Genomic DNA, 21,235 nt, shown 5'->3' with positions numbered 1-21,235 from the left:
AGTCTGTCTGGTTTTTGTTTCCTTCGTCCACATGAATAAATTTATTAGAGAGTCTGAAGTTTTACTGCAGTGGACAAAACTGGTTCCTTAGACAACTTATTTACTCCTGGTCGTTCTCCTTCAGTTCTTTGCAAAGCTTCTAAGGACTAGGAAATTGGCACATCTTCTGTGGCAAGGGAAAACCACTTTTGTATGGCTCCGTGAAGAAGCCAGTGAAGCTGTATTGTTTAGCTGGCATATAAGGTGCCTCATTCCTGTGCTAGTGCTCCTGTTATGAATCGGTCCCTTTCCAGGGAGTATTCCAAAATGAAAAAGCAGTCACTTGAAACGTTTGTCATGTATCTGTAACTATGGACAGGTAAGATTTGCAAGAATTTGTCATTGGATTTCTTTCTACTTTTATTGTGTTAAATCCTTTTTCTTCACTTTCTAACAGAAAAAAAAAATATTTCCAATCAGATGAGCAAGGAGGGCAGCTGGCATAATTTTCAGTTGTTCTGAAGCTGAAGATTCTGGTGAAATTTTTTCTTCAGATTTCACTCTGTAAGATTTATTTTTTTTCTTACAATTTAAGATTTATTTGCGTGCGGATAGAATGAAATGTCTCCGAGGAAGTACTGTAATTTGTTACAACTAGTTTCTTCAGTCTGCAGCCGTTTCTCTTGTGTTGTCTGCTTTTGAGGAAGTTTTCTTAGATTGCATTATGCCTGATGGTCAGGCCCTGCCCCGCTTAAGTCGGACAGGTTATATTAAATACCCCAGACACTGATTGTTTTCTAATCTCAAATCATATGCAGAGACCTCTTTAATTCTTACTGCTAAACATAATGTGAAAGCTAACCCTATTCCTTCTGACAAGGATGACATTTTTTGACAGATGTGGGAAGAGAGTTTATTCTTCTGTTACGTTAACTTCAGAATATTGAACTGTGATGGTCACGTTAATTTTTACTGGCTTGTTTTGAAAACATGATGAAGTTAACGGTTAGCCTTCCTACTTCTAAAGTTGAAACAAAGTTGAAACGTCATTAAATTCTGCTTCTTGGGTAACCAGACACTCTAAATTACGGTTATGAGATTTACTGATGCTGTTCATAGTGTACTGCTTCTGGTTTAGTGATAAGGTTTGATTGGCTACATTCTCAAAACCTTGAGCTTCTCCCCAGACAAAAATACGGTAATTTTGCCAATGTGGGTTTAAAAATGATGAGGGAAATTTATTCAAGGAGTTTTCAGATTTTTAGCCCTTCTCTTCAAATTTCAGTAAACATTTTTTTTATTTTCTAGATAGAGTATAAGCAGTTTATGTGAAGTTCTAATTAGCAAAATTTCAAAAAGCCAATGGAGAGTATCAAAAACCAAGGCCAGTCCATAAAGTCAGATTGACTGTATCCCTTTTATAGCGTCGCCTTCATTCGTACCCTGCCAGTCTTTCAAATCTTTCTCCCAACTCTAGGTCTCCTCCACTGTGCGATCAGATTATTTCAGACAAGTGGATTCTGAGGCTTCTCCTACAGGGGTGCAGATAGCAGTGGAAATCCCTTCCCCTTTTTGAGGGATTCCTCATTCTGCAAGCCAGATGTCCTTGTCTCTCCTTTTTTAGAGGAAATCTTTCCACCCTTGTAAAATGGGGCTATGATGGGTTTCTTCCAAATTTTAGGGATTATGGATTCTGAGCTGGATTGGTTAATTAGAATACTGATTGGGTAGGCTGTTGCATTGGCACCAAGTATCAAGTGTTCGGAGGGCATCGGCACCAAGTTTCAAGTGTTCGGAAGGAGGTTATCAGCGGATAGGGAGAATGGTCTTAATTTTTATTTTGCAATGTAAATACTAGAGAGGCGGGCACTTGTTTTAAGGAGAATATTGGATTTACTGGGGTATTGTTAGTTGTTTCTTTGACTTGGGGTATTAGTGTTTTATTTTTGTGGAGTGAGGAATCTAAGCTGGGATTCTCTAGAACAGGGGTGGGCAAACTTTTTGATTTGTGGGCCACATTGAGTTCTAACATTTGACAAAGGGGTCGGAACAGGAGCAGATAGATGGCATGCTTTGAAAACATCACCTCATTGGGGGAAAAATACACATCTTGGGATATGGAGAAAACATGTGCTTTAATTTCCAATGACAATGTTGAAAAGCATTACAATAAAATCTCTGACTTCGAAATGAGTCTTTAAACACTGAAAATCAAATAAATGACCAGTTTATTTTAAAGCACTGAAAGTTCTGTTATCCTTCAGGATATCACCATCACTCTCCTCCTGACTGTCTTTTTTCAAAACGGTAGGAGATGCAGATGTACTTGTCCTGTTCCTTTTATTCAATTTGTTTCCCCGGTGCCAAAAGTCAACAACGACCAGTGCAAGGACGAAACAGTTGCAGCAAGTCAGTCTGTGAAGCGTTATATTTGATCTGCGCGCACTGTTTATTTTAACAACGTGCATATCACGGAGACGCACACATTTTAATGGGAGCAGTGTTGTTGGTCTCCTTTTTTAGCCAGCGCATCAAAGTCTGGAGTTAGTTTTGAACACTCTACATTCTCTGTCCACTTTCCTTTTCTTGGGTCCGCTCATCTTCATAGAGGGGCGGTGGGTCAAAGGGTAAAGTGCAAACGTGGAGTAATAGGCCTACGCTTCACCTCAACAAAGCCAATATATCTAGAGTCCGCCATCTAGTGAGGAACCATCAGAATTGCAGGGGAAATAAAACATTAACAAGGTTAATTTATTAAATTTTTTCAAGTTTGGCGGGCCGAATCAAAACATTTAACGGGCCGCATGTGGCCCCCGGGCCGTAGTTTGCCCATGCCTGCTCTACAACCTGGGTTTGAGGTGCTTATCATATTGTTGGGAGTTCTTTGACTAGTTTAAGAGGTTCTTTGACTAGTTTAAAAATGCTGTTGATAAAGTGTGAGGTGAAATTGTTGTGGGCCTTTATCAGGGGATGGTGGTGGGTTTTGTGTGTCCCAGGATTAAGGAGAGGAGAGATGGATTTCTAGAATTTTGCTGGGTTATTTCTTTGACTAGATAATTGCTGTGAAAAAGTTTTTTTTGTCATTTCTAATGAATTCGTTTGCTTTTTTATTAAGTTGTTTGAAGGAAATTTCATTTGCTTGGTTCTTGTTTTTACACCATTCTTTCCAGGCATAATCTCTGGAAAAAAATTAGTTTTGTTGATTTTGTAAGCCAAGGAGCATGATTAAATTTTGTTCTCTTGTACAGAATGGGGGCTAAATTGTTTAGGGTATCAAGGAAGACCTTATTAAACTAGTTTACAGCATCTTGTAAGGGTACTGTTTTTAGTCTGGCCCAATTCTGAACTTTTAGGGAGTTACTGAAAGTTTTTTTTATGAGAACTGAGGTGGTGGTGCTGCGGTAGCGTTGTCGGCTTACAGTAAGACGTTGTCCTGTTCGATTCTCAGCTAAAGCGTCTTCTGTGTGGAGACATGCGTGAATGCATCCGTTGAAGGTTGTGCGTCAGGGCTGGCAACTCTGTACGTAAAAATCTTTTGCCAATCATTAGCGGACCGGGGTTCCACTGTGGCGACCCCTAACCGGGAAAAGCCAAAAGATACAACAACTGAAAGTTTTTTGATCGAAGTTAAGTTTCTAGATGTTCTACATGAGTGAGGTTTGGGTACCTGAGTATGGGTTTTGTGTGTAAACCTGGTAAGTGGTCACTTACAATATCAAGGAGGGTACCAGTCTTAGAGTATTTGTGTGGATCTGAGACTAGGATCCAATCCATGGTGGATTCTGGTTGCTTGTTTAGTATTCGTGTAAGGCACCTGACAAGCTGTTTAGACCTCTGCAGGTTAATACAGTTAGCAGGAGAGTTTGAGTAACTTTTGGCAATTAATGTTTGTATCCCCTAGAATGACAGTTTCACTGGATACGTTAACATCTTCAAGAATAGGGATGTTTTGGCTGGGGGGACTATATAGTGCTGCTATGCTTAAATGTTTACTATTAATTATTTGTAATGATGCTAATAAAATTTTCCATGTTGCCAAAGGTTGGGACAGGTTTAGGAAAGGATGTAATGGTTAAGAAGTTATGGTAGATTAAAGCTACACCCCTCCCCCCTCTTTCTTTAGGAGTTTGTCTTTTCGCAGGATATTGTAACCGATTGGGACTATTTCAGTGTCTGATATATGTGGCTTTAGCCAAGTTTCTGTAACAGCTATGATATTTGGGGTATATTGAGAGCCAGGCATGAAATTCTGTAGTTTTGTTACAAATGCTCCATGTGTTGCTTGCTGCTATAAACAGGTTTTGAGTGTTAGATGACTTGGAGAAGGGGGTATGGTCTATAGTGGGAGAGAGGGAAGGGCCAGAATTTTGATGTATGTCACCCCTTTGAGATATTAACAAGAGATGATTTATAAAAATGTCTTCTTAGAGTGTGTATATAAGATTGTGTTCATAATTGCATTGTTTCTTACTTTCTTCCTTTCCTAGCATTTTTACTTTCAGGTCTGTGGTCTTCCTTATTTTGGAAAATCACTGAAGCAGTTGATGCCCAACTGCCTGCTCTGCTTGAGCCAGTGGCAGCTTGGGTGCATGGAAGCGACCCCTAAAACTCTGAAAGCTGGCCAGTAGTGATATCCAAGGCAAGGGTATAACCCATGTAGCTTAGGCTATTGCAACAGTAAAATATTGGAACATCTACTGTTTGGAAAGTACTGTTGTATAACTAAACTTACCATTTGTATCAAAGTTTGGAAGTTGCATCTTCATTGGTGGTTGCATATGTATTGTTTAATGTTCAGAAATCCCTCCTATACTTGTCAAACACTCCTTCCAGAGTCTCAAGTGCCTGTTACAAGTACTGCTTGAGTGTTCTTCCCTGGCTACTTTTAAGGTGGCCTTGCACAGCTTGTTAGAAAATTTCATCCTCAGGACCCATTTCCACTTAGTGGTTTGTACTTCATGATAGAAATGCCTATTCTTCCTCTTGTTGAACCAGCTTCTGTCTGCTTAAAACACCGTTATTTGCTGTCACCTTCACAAGGAATTCTGAGCTTCTTGCTCCTGTAAAAAAGCGCCATACTTGGTGTGTCACAAGAGACTTCGAGCTAAACCCCCTTTCATATATTTGGCAATCACAGGTGTTAATTAAGGTATTAATCTTCTAGTTTTCTTTTTTTTTCTGTATCTGTCTTTCTGGCTTGCCGACGGTCGAGCTAACACAACTGCCCGTTAGTTTCCCAGCACTGCATCAAGAGCAGTTCATGACATGCAGGTGTCCATGAGAGGTGTATTTATTTTTGGTCTGACCCCACCAGAGTTGCTGATGTGTGGGCACCTGCATCACCTCATGGGAGGTTACGCCATTTCCCTGATGTGTGCGCTACCATATACACACCCTATGAGGCACTGCCACTAACTTTGACAGTCCACATTCTACAGCCACTGGTGGTGTGCAAGCCTTCAGTGTTTCTTTTGTATAAAGATTTGAGTCAAGTATGTGTGTGGCTTAACTCAGCCCATATCCTATAACATTTGAATTGAACTGCCCATTCAGCTGCATATTTTCTTTCACCAAAACCTTGTTTGGTTTCCTGTGCACCAAGATGGATGGTGCTTGCACTGGATAAATGTTACTGGAATAGATAGAGAGAGAGAGACTTGCACTGTTTGGTAGATTGCTCAGATGCCTTTAAGAATTACAGATGAGCCTTAAGTTGGGTTGGGAAAAATTCCCAGTAGAACTGCTGTGATTTGTAAGACTACAGTGCTACATTTATGCATGGGACTGATGTAAAGTTGTGTTCTAAGAAAAGGCAGGGGAACTTGCAGGTAGTATAGACAGAATGGTAGAAGCATATTGCTACCATTAACAGTTGTTGCGGTTTTCTGGAGTAGACTCCAACAATTGAATGCCCAGTGCGCTATGTCTTTATTTTATGGCACTGTTTTGTAACCCATTGTTTAGCAAATCTGAAACTGTTTCCCTTTTTAACCGTAACTTTTTAGAATGTGCATTGAAGAGAAAGTAGTGTACATGCAGATCGCAAGCCTTTTCTTAAATTACCATCCAGTCTGTGCAGTTGGATATTGCATGCTTAATGTAAGTGGCGTGAAACTACAGTCAGTATAAATGCTGTCATACTAATGCTGGTCTTGCAGGTCATCTTGACTAGTTTCAAAGAGCATTTTTAAAAATGTATACCATGTATTGTTTGTATGCTGTAAGTCTATAGGCTATGGGTCTAATTCCAAAAGACTTGCTCTCGGTGTAAGTGACCACTTGCATTGAGAGCAGATGTTTTGGAACTGGACTTATGTTGACAGCCTGTTTATAGATGGGCCGCACACTGAAGTCACTTACAGTGAGAGCAAGTCTTTTGGAATTAGAGCAGACTTGCACTGAGCATCTGGCCCTGTATGTTTATTCATTTGCAGTGATGGAGCCTCTTTGACTTTTTAGACACTGGTCTCAAAAATCATTCCTTGGAGTTGATAAAATGTTTAAATGATAAAATAATTACTTGGTAGTTTAGCAGGTATAGTTTTGTGGTGATTTTATTTATTTTATTTATTTTTAGATATTGGCAAATCGGAAATATCATGTGGACCTCATGAGCACACTGTATCGGCAGCAACTTGGTATAGTACAAGTAAGTTGTCTTTTAACTGTGCCATTATCCACTTTCAGCTGGGACATAATGCCAGATAGATAAATGCGTACATTAAACATGTGAGCAGGTCAGCTTTGAAATGCAGGACTAGGTAATTTTGTTAGTTTTTATTTTTGTTTGATTACTGGGGAAGGGCACTGATCAAAAGTTGACAAGTTTCAGGCCCTGCTCCGGGAATGTTCTATCCATCAGCAACACAGTTACTTACAAGATGCAGTCATTTATGTTACATTGTATAATTTCAAATGTGATTTATAGTTAAAAATACAATGGCAAGGTAAAAGAATTAGTAGTAGAAATGACTGGTGATAGAATAGCAGTTTTCAGAAAGTAAGAGGGGAAGAAGAAAGACCGTCTTTTACATATTTATAGGATGCTTCAGTCTGTATTGGGTGTTCACCAAAAGCAACTTTTCACCAATAAACTTGTAAAAACAAATAATGAAAATTGAGGTGTCTTGGGTTACCAACAATAAAATCACCTCCAGTTAGCTCGCTCTTCTCAACTATACAGAGACTTCTTCAGACTGAGGTTAACTTCTACAAAATTCCTTTTTAAGGCTTAAGTTGTCACATGGTTTAAACTCATTACATGATACATTCACTTTAAAATGTCACTTCTTCTTCCTTCCAACTTCCAAAAAGCTAACTTTGTGAAAATACTACAAAAAAGTTAAGAAAAATATTTAAAAATACACTCAGGAAATACTTTATACATTTCCTAAAATACTTAATACATTTGAAAACATTTAAAAAACATACTTTCACCAACATATTACTTTACTACACCATGTTTTTTTTTAAAAAGTATTACTAATGTTTGGGCCTCTTTCTTTTTAAATGCATAACAAATTTCCTCCCTATCATTTAAACCTGGTGGGAAGCAGGCATTAAGTTTGACCTGCCATAAGTATTCTAGCCAACCCAGCTGCTCTTCTATATTCGTAACAGTAGTATCACTAGGAAGGGCCTCTACTACCAAGAATTTATACTCTAGTATGTATGTGTCTTTCGGCTTTTCCCGGTTAGGGGTCGCCACAGCGGAACTCCGGTTCGCTAATGATTGGCAGTTGATTTTTACGTGCAGAGTTGCCAGCCCTGACGCACAACCTTCAACGAAGGTACGCCCATTCACACATGTCTCCACGCAGAAGATGCTCTAGCTGGGAATCAAACCGTACAGCGTCTTACTGTGAGGCGATAACGCTACCGCAGCACCACCACTGCAGATAGACTATACATTTTTGGTAGTATAGGCCCTTCCTATTGATACTACAATTATGAATATAGAAGAAGAGCTGAGTTGGCTAGAATACTTATGGCAGGTCAAACTTAATGCCTGCTTCCCACCAGGCTTAAATGATAAGAAGGAATTTATGTATTTGAAAAGAAAGAGGCTCAAACATTAGTAATACTTTAAAAAAAAAAAAAAAAAAAAAAACATATAGTGTAGTAGTATGTTGGTGAAAGTGTGTTTCTTAAATGTTTTCAAATGTATTACTTTATACATTTCCTGAAATACTTATTTCCTGAGTGTATTTTTAAATGTTTTTCTTAACTTTTTTGTAGTATTTTCACAGTTAGCTTTTTGGAAGTTGGAAAGAAGAAGTGACATTTTAAAGTGAATGTATCATGAGTTTACACCATGTGACAATTGAAGCCTTAAAAAAGGAATTTTGTAGAAGTTAACCTCAGTCTGAAGAAGTCTCTGTAGAGTTGAGACGAAAGCGCTAACTGGAGGTGATTGTATTGTTTTATTAAAGTGTGGTAACCTAAGAACACACCGCTATTTTCTTTTTCTATATTGGGTGTTTGTGGAGGTGATTTTGCAAATAAATGTTTAGTGTGGATTAATGAGGCAGTTATGTGATGTGGTCTGAAGTGAGGCAGCAACAATGGCTTTGGATAATTAAATAGGCTTTGAATTGGGGTTTGAATTTAGCATACAGGGAAAATCCTCAAGTTTGAGGGGAGTACTTGTTACATTTTTGCGGACAGAATAGAGAAGCTGTGGTCCGTGAAGTGTAGTTTTGTCTTTGCTATTTGCAGTATGGGCCCTGATTGTGAAGAACTTCTGAAGCTTTATTACAGTGTGTAGTAAATGACTTCTCACTAAATGGGAAGTAAATGTTTTTTGGCTTAGTAGCTTAAATAATAAGAGTCCTAGTAGGAGGTTGGCTATTATTTAGTGGGAAGCCAGCTGGTCTTGATAGTAATGTAGTGCAGTGGCAGTGTTGTTCATGAGTCGGAAAGTTAGATGTGAGATGGAACAATTTTATTTTCAGTTGATTGCAGGGTTTTGTTTTGTGTTTTTTTTTTTTTTTTTTTTGGATGCTGCAGCTATTAATGAGACTGTACCCTAACAGCTCTAGCTGGAGTGGAGAGAAAGTGGGGAAATGTTACCTGTCCAGAATAGCAGATGGTTGATTTTTGTTCAGTATGATATGCCACCTCATATTTAAAGTTTGTCAAATGGTACAGCTGTAAGTTTGCTGTTTACTTCCTTGCTGATTAAATGCACTTTCATTATTTGAAGTCTTGTGAAGTCCTTCTAGATTAAGCTAACTTTTTTTTCTGGTGTTTAACTGGCCTCATGCTCAGGGGAAGGAGGTTCATCTGCTGGCTTTCTACCACTTGCATGAGATATGATCCCAAGCACTTTGCAGTGTAATTCTAGAGAGTTTTGTTAATTTGTTTTTGCTTCATTGTACTGACAGTTGATTTCCAGGTCAGTTCCTTATTTTTAGGATCTTTCAGTTAATGTTGATTTTTTGTTCTTAGCCATTAACAGGGCAGCTTAGCAAGTAGATCTAGGTCAGGATCAAACCTAGTATATTTTATGTATGAGGTGTAGCCCTTGGCCCTTATACTAAACCCACCCAAAAAGTTATTAAAGGCATTGCAGAAGCCATGCTGTGCATCGTATAACAGACCATAGCTGTTAATGTGCTCAAGTAGTTGCTTTTATAGAAATTTTTGAAATATTTTGGTAATAGGATACATGATAGAATTAGGTCTGTAATCCTTCAGCCTGTTAAAAATAGCTTTAGGTAGAAGGATTATAACCGCTTGCATGAATGCTAGTGGAACAGTGCCCGACCTGAGAGAAGGAGGTTAAAGGACTGGTTAGCAGTTTATTTCAGCTGCATGTCTTAGGAAGGTGGGATGGAGATTGCTGGATTTATAGCCTGAATTCTTGAGTTTGAGAAGCAGGGACTTGGTCTATTTCTCTGAAATTTATGTGAAAGGTTGCTGCATAAAGGCTAGAGCATATAGATTAGGTGATAAAGGATCTTGTTCTTCATAACTGGGCAGTAAATTGAATGAAAGGCCACCTAGTCTGTGCGCACAGGTAAGTAGCACAGTGTCTACCTGCCATGCAAGTTGTGTCTATAGGTTTAAGTAGCACAGCCTACCTGCTGCATAGTCTGTGTGTAAATTAAGTATCTTAACTGGGTCTATATTATAGGCTCATAGGTAGGTACTAGGCTATCTGCCCGAGGGCATTTGTAAGCCTAGTCAGAGTGTCGGCTTTCGCTGCCCCATTGATTAATTAACTGATCCTCTGTCAAGCAGAGCCAGTGAAGTGGTCCCAGGGGAGATCAAACAGTGAAATGTTCAAACAGGTAATAATTGACCCCTAAATATTGAACCATCGAAATGTTGAATGGTTCAATGGAGATCTCTGTACAGTGCGGACATGGAAGTTTTTCATGGTCTGCACTGTAGTGCGATCTCAGAGTTGGTATATTTAAGTAGCGTGGGGTGCATCCTACTTGCAGCATTTTAATGCTTTGTTTGGGTGTTTTGTTTTTCTTTGCTGTTCGACATTACGGCATTTCTATATTTTGGGGGTGATTTATTGTGTTTGAACATTTCACTGTTTGATCACGTAATATAAACGCTCTTTAACCTACATGCACAGCCTAGGTGGCAGGTAGAACTACAGAAAGTGGGCATAATGTTTAGCAAAGGTGGAGTGATTCAATGTTACTGGTTCAGTTTTGGTGATTTGAAGAGTTATTTAATGCCCCCGTTAATCATTTTATTTATTTTCAAAACTGATTGATTGGATCTAGACCTGTAGACCTGTTTTTTTCATGTTTAAATTAGAGGGCTTTTGCAGTATTTGTTGCAATTCTTGTTTATTTGTTGCTCTGTATTGGTGGAGTTCATTTTGTAGGTCTTCCAGGCTGAACCTTTGGCTTTAATTTTGTTTTTAATCTCCACTGAAAGCCATGGGCAGTACACACTAATCTAAGCCTCCTTTTAGTGAGTGAGTGCAGTGTGCCTGAATTGTGGTAAGTATTGTTTTGAAAAATTCTAAAGCAAAGCTGGGTGCAGACATGGCATACAGAGGAGTCCAAGCTATAGCACTGAGTAGGATGTTCAAATTTTGGTAGCTTATTAGGGAAAGATGTTGCTGCGGTAGCGTTGTCACCTCACAGTAAGATGCTGTCCGGTTCAATTCTCAGCTAGAGCGTCTTCTGCGTGGAGACATGCGTGGATGGGCGTACCTTCGTTGAAGGTTGTGCGTCAGGCCTGGCAAGCCGGTACGTAAAAATCAACTGCCAATCATTAGCGGACCGGAGTTCCGCTGTGGCGACCCCTAACCGGGAAAAGCCGAAAGACACAAACAAACATTAGGGAAAGATCTTCCTTTATTTGAGGATTTTTTAATATGTTCTGAATGGCCAAATGGGTAAAGTGGGTAAGTGGTCACTTAGAGCACTAGGGAGTACTTCATTGTGAGGCACCTACTTTGCATGTTGGTTATTAGGTTAAGTGGGTAACTAAAGACTAATCTTGTAGGAGCCTGTATAATTTGGGCTAGGGTAAATTGTGGCAAAATTTTGTTCAGAGGCAGAAAGTCTTTCCCAGTAGCAATGATAGTGAAATCACTAAGGGTAACTGTTATGTATGCCTTTATGATACATGTAGAGTTTTATGTAACATAGAGGAGGGCAGGAGATGTAAGCTTCAGCAATCCACATCTGTAATATGAGAATTTATGCAATCCACAACTGTAATTGAAGTATCCTTTTGATTAGAATTGAAGCACCGCCGCCAGTGGTAGTGTCTGTTTTTGTGTTATTTTATATGCATCAGTTGTCTTGTATAAAAGAGGAGGGGCAGCTATCACCCTTCAACCAGGTTTCAGATATAGCAGGAATGTAAGGATTTTCTGTTTTCAGACATCCTTCAAGAGTGGTCCATTTATTAAGACTGCATGCATTAAAGCAGTTAATTTTAAGGTCTTTATTTATAATATTGTAGGTGATTGGGTTCTGTAATTGAAGACTGAATTGAGGTGGTCCTGGGTATGAGGAATATCCCCTGGTTTGAGTACAAAGTGATGGAGTTTTGAGAGAAGATCCTTATTTTTGGAATGGGGATTGGTGACCTCTCCAGTAGTATGGAGTGCAGTTTCCTAGTAGTATGTGAGTTTATTACTGATGTCATTCAGTAGATTGTGTATTCTTATGTACTAGTAGTGGGCCTGAGTAGGGATGGAGAGTTCCTGACATGGATGAAAAAGAAGCAAAGTATCTGTAACAAACAGACTGAAAGATAGTGACCAATACAATAGCAAGACAATATGCTAAGGAAAGTGTGGAGAGATTAAAAAATTGGCATTATGAGTTTGCAGGATAGTTTGGCTTATAAATTGAAAAGCCAGGGAGAGTGAGTGGATAGGGAAAGGACAGAGGTGTAACAGGTAGTATAGCAGGGCACTTGTAGAGTAAGAAAGGTGGTAAAATGGGGAGAGAGAGCGCACTGGTAGGTGTGTATGACCAGACATACTGCAACAATATCTTTTCCATCCTAATAGGAGGTGGAAGAGTAGGTGAAGATGGAAGAGTAGGTGAAGAAACGGAGGTGGAAGAGTAGGTGAAGAAACAGCCCAGCCTTAATTTTGTCAGTGCTATAAATCCAGTGTATTTCACATAATTTAAAAAGTTGAAGTTCCAGACAGAAAAAAGATGGTATAATTCATCACCTACAAAGGCTGTGACAGGAAACAACAAAGGCTGCAGTTTCAGTTTATCTACTACCTCTGCTGTGAGTTAAAAAGAAATGTCAGTGCAGCCTGGCACCTAGGAGTTAAAATGATCAAATGAGAGGAGGACCACTGTCTACCTGCCCCCTGGGCTGTGTGCATAGGTTAAGCATCCTATCGTACATGCTACCTAGGCTGTGTGCACAGTTTAAGTAGCATGGTCTCCACTATTACCTAGGTGTGTGCATAGGTTAAGTATCTTAGCCTACGTGTCACCTAGGATGTACACATACATTAAATAGCACAGCTTACTTGCCATCTGAGTTGTTTGAGTAGGTTAAGTAGCACAGCCAACCTGCCACCTAAACTGTTGGGAGTACTAGTAGTCTAGACACTGAAATAGCTGGGAAGGAAAAAGTGCAGATCTATTTACACTTGGACAGTAAATGGAAAGACTGCCAGATTGGATCTGACAAGAGAAGATCACCTAGACTGTTGTAGTACAAGTTTTAAAGGGAGAGCCATTAGGATAGGCAGTGAAAGACCAACAGGAAAGAGGATCTGGCAAAAGCAGATGATGAACAGCCTATATTCTACCTAGGATTTGTGCAAAGGTTAAATTGCACAACCTTTCTACTGCCCAGTCTGTTGTAATAATTGTATAAAAGATAAAATAGTAGGTCATCGGTATGGGCACAAAGTGAAGAATGGAATGGGGAGGATAAGGGATGTAGTGAAGGCAGAAGCGGAAGAAAATAAGGGTACAGTTTGAGACAAGTTCTGTTTAAACAAAATTACTGCTTTAGCAGTGTACTTCTGTAAGCCAGAAATTTGCAAAGGAAAAAGGAAATGATGGACGTTCTTCGTGTTTCACTGTTGCAGTCATCACACTTGGGTTATCTGCCTGCAGGGTAGCCCTCAGTCGGCCCAAATACCAGAGTCTTGGGATTTCTGCGTCGGATGCTCTCGCCTCTTCCATGATGTCAGGGGTATAAAACATGCAGCCGACGCCATTACATCAGTTGTTCTTGCCTAGAAGGAGCAGCAGCAGAAGCAGTTCGCAAGTGCTGGTTGGCCACTACCTGAAATGTTCATTTTTTCCAGTTTCAGACCTGAAGTCTTCTAAATCGAAGTACCCCATTGAGGATTCTTTTTTTCTTGCTCTACTCGATGTCAGAAAAAATTAACAATTGTCTTGCCTATGGAAAGCAAATACGTCAGAGAATTTCATTCTTACTGCATCACCTGTTTAGGCCCAGACCACGACGTCCCTAGCTGTCGATTTTGTGCCTTGTTTAACGCCTGAACCGTTAGTCATCTGGTTATTTTTGTAGCTAAATTCTTTTGCTCTCATTCTTCGTATTCCAAAATGACTTCGGTAAGCCATACCACTACCGATCTTCCAAAAAAGCACAAAGACAGACTGCATAGGTCAAAAACTGCCAACAAACTTTCCGTTAAACTTCTGCTGGTACTCAATGAGGTGCCTTTTCAGCCCCTGATGCCTGCTTCTGCAGATTTGCAGGCCTCTGCTGAGACCCATTCAGAGTCCGGTATGCTGCGAGATGCTTCTTTTGACTATGGAACCTGTGGATGTCTCTACCTTGGATGGGTCTGGAGCCGCTGTGCAGGCACCGGCTTTTGAGGGTATATTCCGACCTACTGATATTCATATTAAACTGACAACTTCATTTCCTGCTAGGCCCAGAGTTCGCACTACGCCTAGAAAACCGACGTCCAAAGCGCATGCTCATCCTCCCATGCCACAAAAACAAATACTTAGAATGGCTGAAGACCTTATCACTGTAATTAGGGGAAGCCAGCCTTCCCCTGCCAAAAGACAAAGAATTGAATTTCCTTCCGATTCTACAGACCAGGAGTCTGATGACTCTGACCCTTCTAATTACCAGGACATACCGTTATCTACCTGTGAGGATTCAGATGCAGAGGAAGCCATTCCCTGTACCTCCCCTCCAGAGGATTTCTCTTTTGGTGAAACCTTGCATATCTTGAGAGAACATTTCTGCTGGGAATGCCAGGAGTATCCTCAGTCCAAAAAGAGAATCAGGGAATTTTTAGATTTGCCTCAGCACAGGCCTCTAGCTATACCCCCTGTCCTGGATATTGTAGACTGTCTTCTTGTAGTCCAGTCTTACTCCTGACCACCAGCTCCTAGAAAATCTGACAGGTACTGCAGAGTACCTGATTTTCACAAATTTCTCCTTAAGAATACTACTGCGGATCCAGAGACCATTTCCCAAAAGGCATTAAGGCTACTACAGCCAAAAACCCTACCCCTTCAGACAGGGATTCTAGAGCTTTAAACAGATTGGGTAAGAAGGTATATACCTCTGCAACTTTTGCCATCAGGGCTTTGAATTGCCAGTTTCAAATGTTGAAGTACCAGCAACATATTATGGAACTAATTAAACAAAAAATGGTGTTACTTCCAGATTGTGCAGAAAATAAAGATTTATAAGAGTTGATGCATTTTGCAAACCGAGTTAGTAAACCTACTTTGCAATGTGGGTTTGATGTCTTCGAAGCATCTTGCAGGGCTGCTGTCACTGGGTCTGTACTGAGCAGGCATGTTTGGCTAAAAGAACAAGTCTTGCCTGACCATGTCAAAGCAAAATTACTGGATGCTCCATTAAATCAGGAGCATTTGGCACAAAAGCAGAAGACGTTTTTAAAACGATAGAAAAAGCTAAATCAATGCAAACAGTCAGATTTCTTACAGGTGCAGCCACCTAGATTCAGTAAACATTGGCCTTCAAAAAATTGGTCCTTTCCAGTCCCTCGCGGGCCTACTCAGCCCAAACCCAGGGGAAACAGATCACCAAGACTACAGTCTGAGTATTCAGAGATCTAAACAATGGAACCAGGGAGTGGTAAGCCACTCCCTTATGGAAAAAGTTCACAATGACTTTCCAATTATCCTTCCCAGCCATGCCAAAGTACTTGCGCCCCTAGGAGGAAAACTCACTCTTCATGCAAAAAACTGGATGTCCATTACTCAGGACCGATGGGTTCTAAACATTGTATCCCAGGGATACAGATTCTACTTCCACTCACTGCCAACACCAAGCGGGTTGCCAGACCGTCCTCCAAACCAGTGGGCAGAGGCTCAAAAGCAAGTACATTCCCTTCTCCATATCAGGGCTATTCAGCCTGTTCCAGTAGAACAAAGGGGACAGGGTTTCTACTCCAGACTGTTCCTGGTGCCCAGAAAAGAGAGCTTTTGGTGCCCTATCCTGAATCTAGCAATTCTCAACACCTTTCTGGTGGTCCTAAAATTCAGAATGCTTGCACTGCAACAGCTTCTTCCTATGCTAGCCCAAGGATGCCTGGATAGTCACCGTAGACTTAAAAGAAGCTTATGTGCACATCCGCATAAGGGAGTCTTGCAGGAAATATCTGTTTCAGGGCAGGCTCTATGCACCATCAGTTCTCTGCACTTCCGTTTGGCTTGTCTACTGCACCCAGAGTATTGCAAAATGCCTGGCTCCAGCCATTGCATACAGCAGGCAGAGAAATATTCAAATCTACCCATACCTGGACGATTGCCTGATTCAGGCGGATAGTCAGGAATTGCTACTTCAGCACCTGGCATTTGTAAAAAGACTTCGAACTTCACTGGGATACACCATCAATGAAAATAAATCTCAACTGGTGGCCAGCCAACAAATTGTATTCCTGGGAGCAAGCTTGAACACAACTTCCCAGATGGCATTCCTCACTCAAGAAAAGCAGGTCCATCTGACAAACTATTTCAAACTAATGGCCAACAAAACCCAGCTATCTGCAAGGAAAATATTGCAATCCATAGGGTTCATAGCCTCATGCATTCTACCAATTCCATATGCAAGACTGCACGAGGAAACTTCAGTGGCACTTAAAAAGTCTCTGCTGTCAACATTCTCAGGACCTAAGGGCAGAGTTCCTTTGGTGGGCAGAAGCATGCAACCATAACAAGGGACTTCTTTTCACTCAACCCCTTGCCGCCCAAACCCTGACAACAGACGCATCAGACTATGCAGGGGGGGCTCACATGGGAGGCAAATACATTCAAGGCAAATGGAGCCCAGAACAAATTCTCCTGCATGTCAATCAAAAAGAGATGCTAGCTGTACGGAATGCTCTGACAGTCTTCAAATACCTTATCCTTCCAGGACAGCTCCTGATAAAGACAGACAACACCACAGTTATGTGGTACATAAGCAGGGCAGGACTCATTCTTTCCCACTCTGCAGGTTAGCCATGGATCTGTGGAACACAGCCTTGAGCATCCAAATGCACCTACAAGCTCAATTCCTGCCAGGCAAGCAAATTTCACTGGCAGACTACTTAACCAGAAATCTACTGGACCCTCACGAGTGGAAACTGGAACCCAACTCATTCAAACTTGTAACCCAGAGGTGGGGAACTCCGGAGGTGGACCTTTTTGCCCCCCCCCCCCCAAAACCACCAATTGAACACATTTTGCACCAAGAACCCTCACAGCAGAGCCTGGAAGGTGGACGCCCTATCCTTTACATCTGAAAACCTCTCAATTTATGCCTTTCCTCCTCTGCCCCTCCTCTCAAAAGTACTACTCAAGATCAAACAGGACAGGCCAAGGGTAATCCTTATTGCACCAGACTGGCCATGCCAGCACTGGTACCCACTCCTATGCAGTCTGACAGCAGTACCATCCTGGCACCTACATCAGACACCTTCCCTGGTGTCTCAGCAGGAGGGACAGATTTCGCATCCACAGCTGCAAACCCTAAACCTTGCAGCCTGGCTTATCCCATGAATATACTACCAGCATCCCTCAGCAAATAGGAGCTGGATGTCATCCTTGAGGCCAGAAGGCCTAGTACTAGGAAATCCTATGCTGAAAAGTGGAAAAGATATTTTGCTTGGAGTCAATCTCAAGGAAAGGACACAGCTGTGCCTAATTTGCCTCAAATCCTTGATTACCTAGCAGAGCTACTTCAGAGGCCTATCCTTCTCATCCATTAAGATTCATGGCTCTGCCATCTCAGCTTATTATAATACTGAGCCTCCTCTCTTTTCTCACCCTCTCATCAATCAGTTCCTGAGAGGAGCTAACAATTTAAGGCCCCTTAGGAGAGCTCCCACCCCGGCCTGGGACTTTATCTTTGTAGAGGAAAAGCTCACACTTCCCCCTTTTGAACCTGCTAATTCAGCAGAGTTAAAATTCCTCTATTGGAAAACCGCCTTACTTCTAGCTATTACTTCAGCAAGAAGAGTGTCTGAGTTACAGGCACTAATGGCGGTGGAGCCCTTCATTATTTTCCATGCTGACAGGATTTCCCTCAGGACTAGCCCTTCCTTTATGCCCAAGGTGGTATCCGGTGTGGCTTTAAACCACTCCATCCATCTGCCAACCTTTTTCCCTAATCCTCGGAATAGAGGGGAAAGGATCCTGCACTCCTTGGACGTGCACAGACAGCTCAGGTTCTACCTTGACAGGACTAAGCCTTTCATAAAATCTGACCAGCTAATCAGCTTTGCTACAGGGGCAGAGGGAAAGGCCATTTCAAAGCAAACCATTTCCAAATGGATAGCACACTACATCCATTTCTGCTACAAGCACCATGGAAAACCTACCCCTCTGGGGATCAGAACTCACTCCACTAGAGCTACTTCAACCTCTACAGCATTTCTCAGGGGGGTCTCCACCAGGGACATCCTGGAAGCTGCAACCTGGAGTTCTGTACACACCTTCACCAAGAATTCCCACTTGCCTATTTTTTCTAAATCCAGAGCTGGATTTGCTACAACAGTCTTACAAGGCCTGGTAGCTAGCCCCAACACTTCTTGACTGAGTCCACCCTTCCTCAGCTGTGAGAATCAACCCAAGTGTGATGACTGCAACAGTGAAACACGAAGAACATAGTACAGTTGTGTACACTTACCATAAATATAGATGTTAGAGTATATTCACTGTTGCAGTAATGGTTTCCCTCCCTCCAGCCCCCTGGCTTTCTCTATCCTTTTTACCTGTCCTCTTTATGGCCATCTTTTATGGCAGGGGTATTTACTTTTTACTAGAGGTGTTCCACACCATGTAATACCTTCCTATTTTGGGGGCTCCTGACATCTAGGGCAAGAAAAACTGATGTAATGGCATCTGCAGCATGTTTTATTTATTTTACATTTGTTTACCGGGTTAGTCTGGTTGGGCAGAAGCCCTTTTTCAGCAGTAACCAGGGGAGAAAAGCTCCATTTGACTACAAATATAGCAGGCTAGTATACAGATTACACATATTCTAACAATAGAGTAAGCCGAAAACTATTTACAAAATTTACATTACAGTCAAGATTAAACAGTAGTTTTGTAGTAAGGCTTTACAGAATATAGTAAAGAAGTAAACTGTGGAGATGAGTGGAAGTAATACAGAGGGGGTTCATAGGTAGGTACTAGGCTATTGGCCCTAGGGCCTATATAAGCCTAGCCAAAAAGTTACCCTGGCTTTCACCACCCAAGAAAATAATTTTCCTGTACCCCTGTCGAGCAGAGCCACAGAGGTGATCCCTGAGGTGAATTTCCTATTTCCCATCCAGTCATCAAGATTGTTCTGGAAGAGTGCTAATGAGGAGCTCTGTTTGACATAGGTAGTCTGTTCCAGAGTATGGGAAGTCTCGGGGACAGGAATCTATCCCTCCAGCATGTTCCGTTTATTGTGGTGACAAGGTTTAGGTCCCTGCAGCGTATAGCTCAGAAGGATTAGGATTTCTTTAAGTGGAGCATGCCCAACAGCTCTGGGTTTGACATAGCTTTGTATGTTAGGCAGAGATCGCCTCTGAGTAGGCGATATGCGACGGAGTAAAGCTGGAGTTTTTTGAGACCGTCTGCGTAGGGCATATGTTTGAGACCAGTAATCCTCTTTTTGAGGTATTTCTGTGGCCCCTCCAGTTGTTGATGTCTTGTGTGGTACATAGCAAATGGGGCACTGTACTCTATAATGGATCTAATGAGTGATGAGTAGAGGGGAACAATGACCTCTTTTTTTTCTGGATGAGAAACCTTTTGTGATGAGGTGTGCCACGCAGAAGGATTTCCTAACCACTGTGGCGATGTGATTATCAAAGAAGAGACTACTGTCTACCTGTGCCCCAAGGTCTCTTATCACACTTTCAGTGTTAAGTAGACTATCACCTATGTGGTAATTCACGGGTACAGAGTTTTTACCAAAGGGGATGACAATGCAATTTTTGGCATTGAGCTTGAGGCCATGGCTTTGACACCAGGCATCTGTCTCAGTGAGGCCCTTTTGTAGGATGTCCACATCATTAGGAGTTTCGAGTATGGCTCCCAGTTTGCAGTCGTCTGCAAACTTCGTTAGCCAAAGACTTTCATAGGTAGGTACTAGGCTATTGGCCCTGGGGCCTATACAAGCCCAGCCAAAAAGGTACTCTGGCTTTTGCCACCCAATAAAATTTCCTGTGCCACAGTCGAGCAGAGCCACAGAGGTGATCCCCGGGGTGAACAGTGTGGGTTCTGTCCTTGAGGAAGTTGGCAACCCATCTTGTGACATAGGGATTTCTACCTAGTTTAGTGAGTTTATCTATAATTCCAGAGTGGGGGATGGTGTTGAAAGCCTTGGCGTGATCTAGATAAGCTATGTGAACCACCTTACCCTCATCTATGGCTTTGTGACTGCTCCAAAGAAGTCTTATCAGGTTTAGGAGATATGATCTGCCTTTTACAAACCCGAACTGGATGAGGTCCAGAGTTTGGAGATTACCAATGTCTTTGTTTGAGTTCCATGATGATACGTTCCGTAGCCTTGCAGACCAGGCTTGTCAGGCTAATGGGGAGGTAGTTTCCGGGGTCCGTTGTGGCTCCCCCTTTGTGGAGTGGGATAACCGTCACAGTGCACCATTCAGTGGGCACAAAGCCTGAGGTGAGCCTATGATTGAACATGGTACTTGGGTGGAGTGTCAGTTCGTTCTTTAGTTTGTGTAGAATGCAGCCCTGGGATGTTGTCAGGTCCCATGAATGCTGTGTTCTTGGCTTTGGAGAGTGTGTTTTTTTTAGCTGTGCAGCCGTGATTACAGGAACTTTGCATTTTTCCCGTATAGAGATGGGCCCCCTAGGTGGTGAGAGGGGGGTAAAGTTAGCATTGAACCTATCTGCCAGGATGTTGGCAGTATCAGTTGGTTCTGTATATTTAGTGCCATTGTGCTCTAGCTCAGAGCAGATCTGAGTGTTGCCATTGAGATTCTTAACATAGCTATAGAATGCTTTGTGGTTGTCTTTAGAGTCGGTGGCAATTTTGTTTTCGTAATTAGCTTTGGAGGATTTTATGAGGGATCTCAGCTTTTTACTGAGGCTGACCAGGGAGCTCCTCCAGTCATGGGATTTTACCCTATTTTTTTTTTTTTTTTTTGCAACAGTTTCTTTCTTCTGTTGTAGAGTTTGTTTATGGCAGAGGACCACCAGATTGGCTTCCTTTTTGTTGGAGGATAGCATCTTGGTTCTGTTAGGGATAGCACGATCCATGCACTCGTGTAAGTGCTTAGAAAGTGCATTTGTGTAGGATTAGTCAGTCATACCTCTATTGTCCGTCT

General features: G+C 41.6%; 1 protein-coding gene across 1 annotated transcript in view; it reads left to right on the top strand.

Moving 5' to 3' along the window:
• NACC2 (NACC family member 2) overlaps positions 1-21,235 on the top strand; it is an 808,805-nt gene that overhangs the window by 316,343 nt on the left and 471,227 nt on the right. The window contains exon 2 of the mRNA XM_044058428.1: positions 6,557-6,628. The gene's annotated coding sequence lies outside the window, so the exon portion shown is untranslated. The remainder of the gene's footprint in view (positions 1-6,556; positions 6,629-21,235) is intronic.

This window comes from Protopterus annectens, chromosome 16.part0 (assembly GCF_019279795.1).
Source record: "Protopterus annectens isolate FY-2018-M chromosome 16.part0, PAN1.0, whole genome shotgun sequence".
NCBI classification, from domain to species: domain Eukaryota; kingdom Metazoa; phylum Chordata; order Ceratodontiformes; family Protopteridae; genus Protopterus; species Protopterus annectens.
The sequence above is the reverse complement of the archived record's forward strand: the minus strand, read 5'-3'. Positions and strand labels throughout refer to the sequence as shown.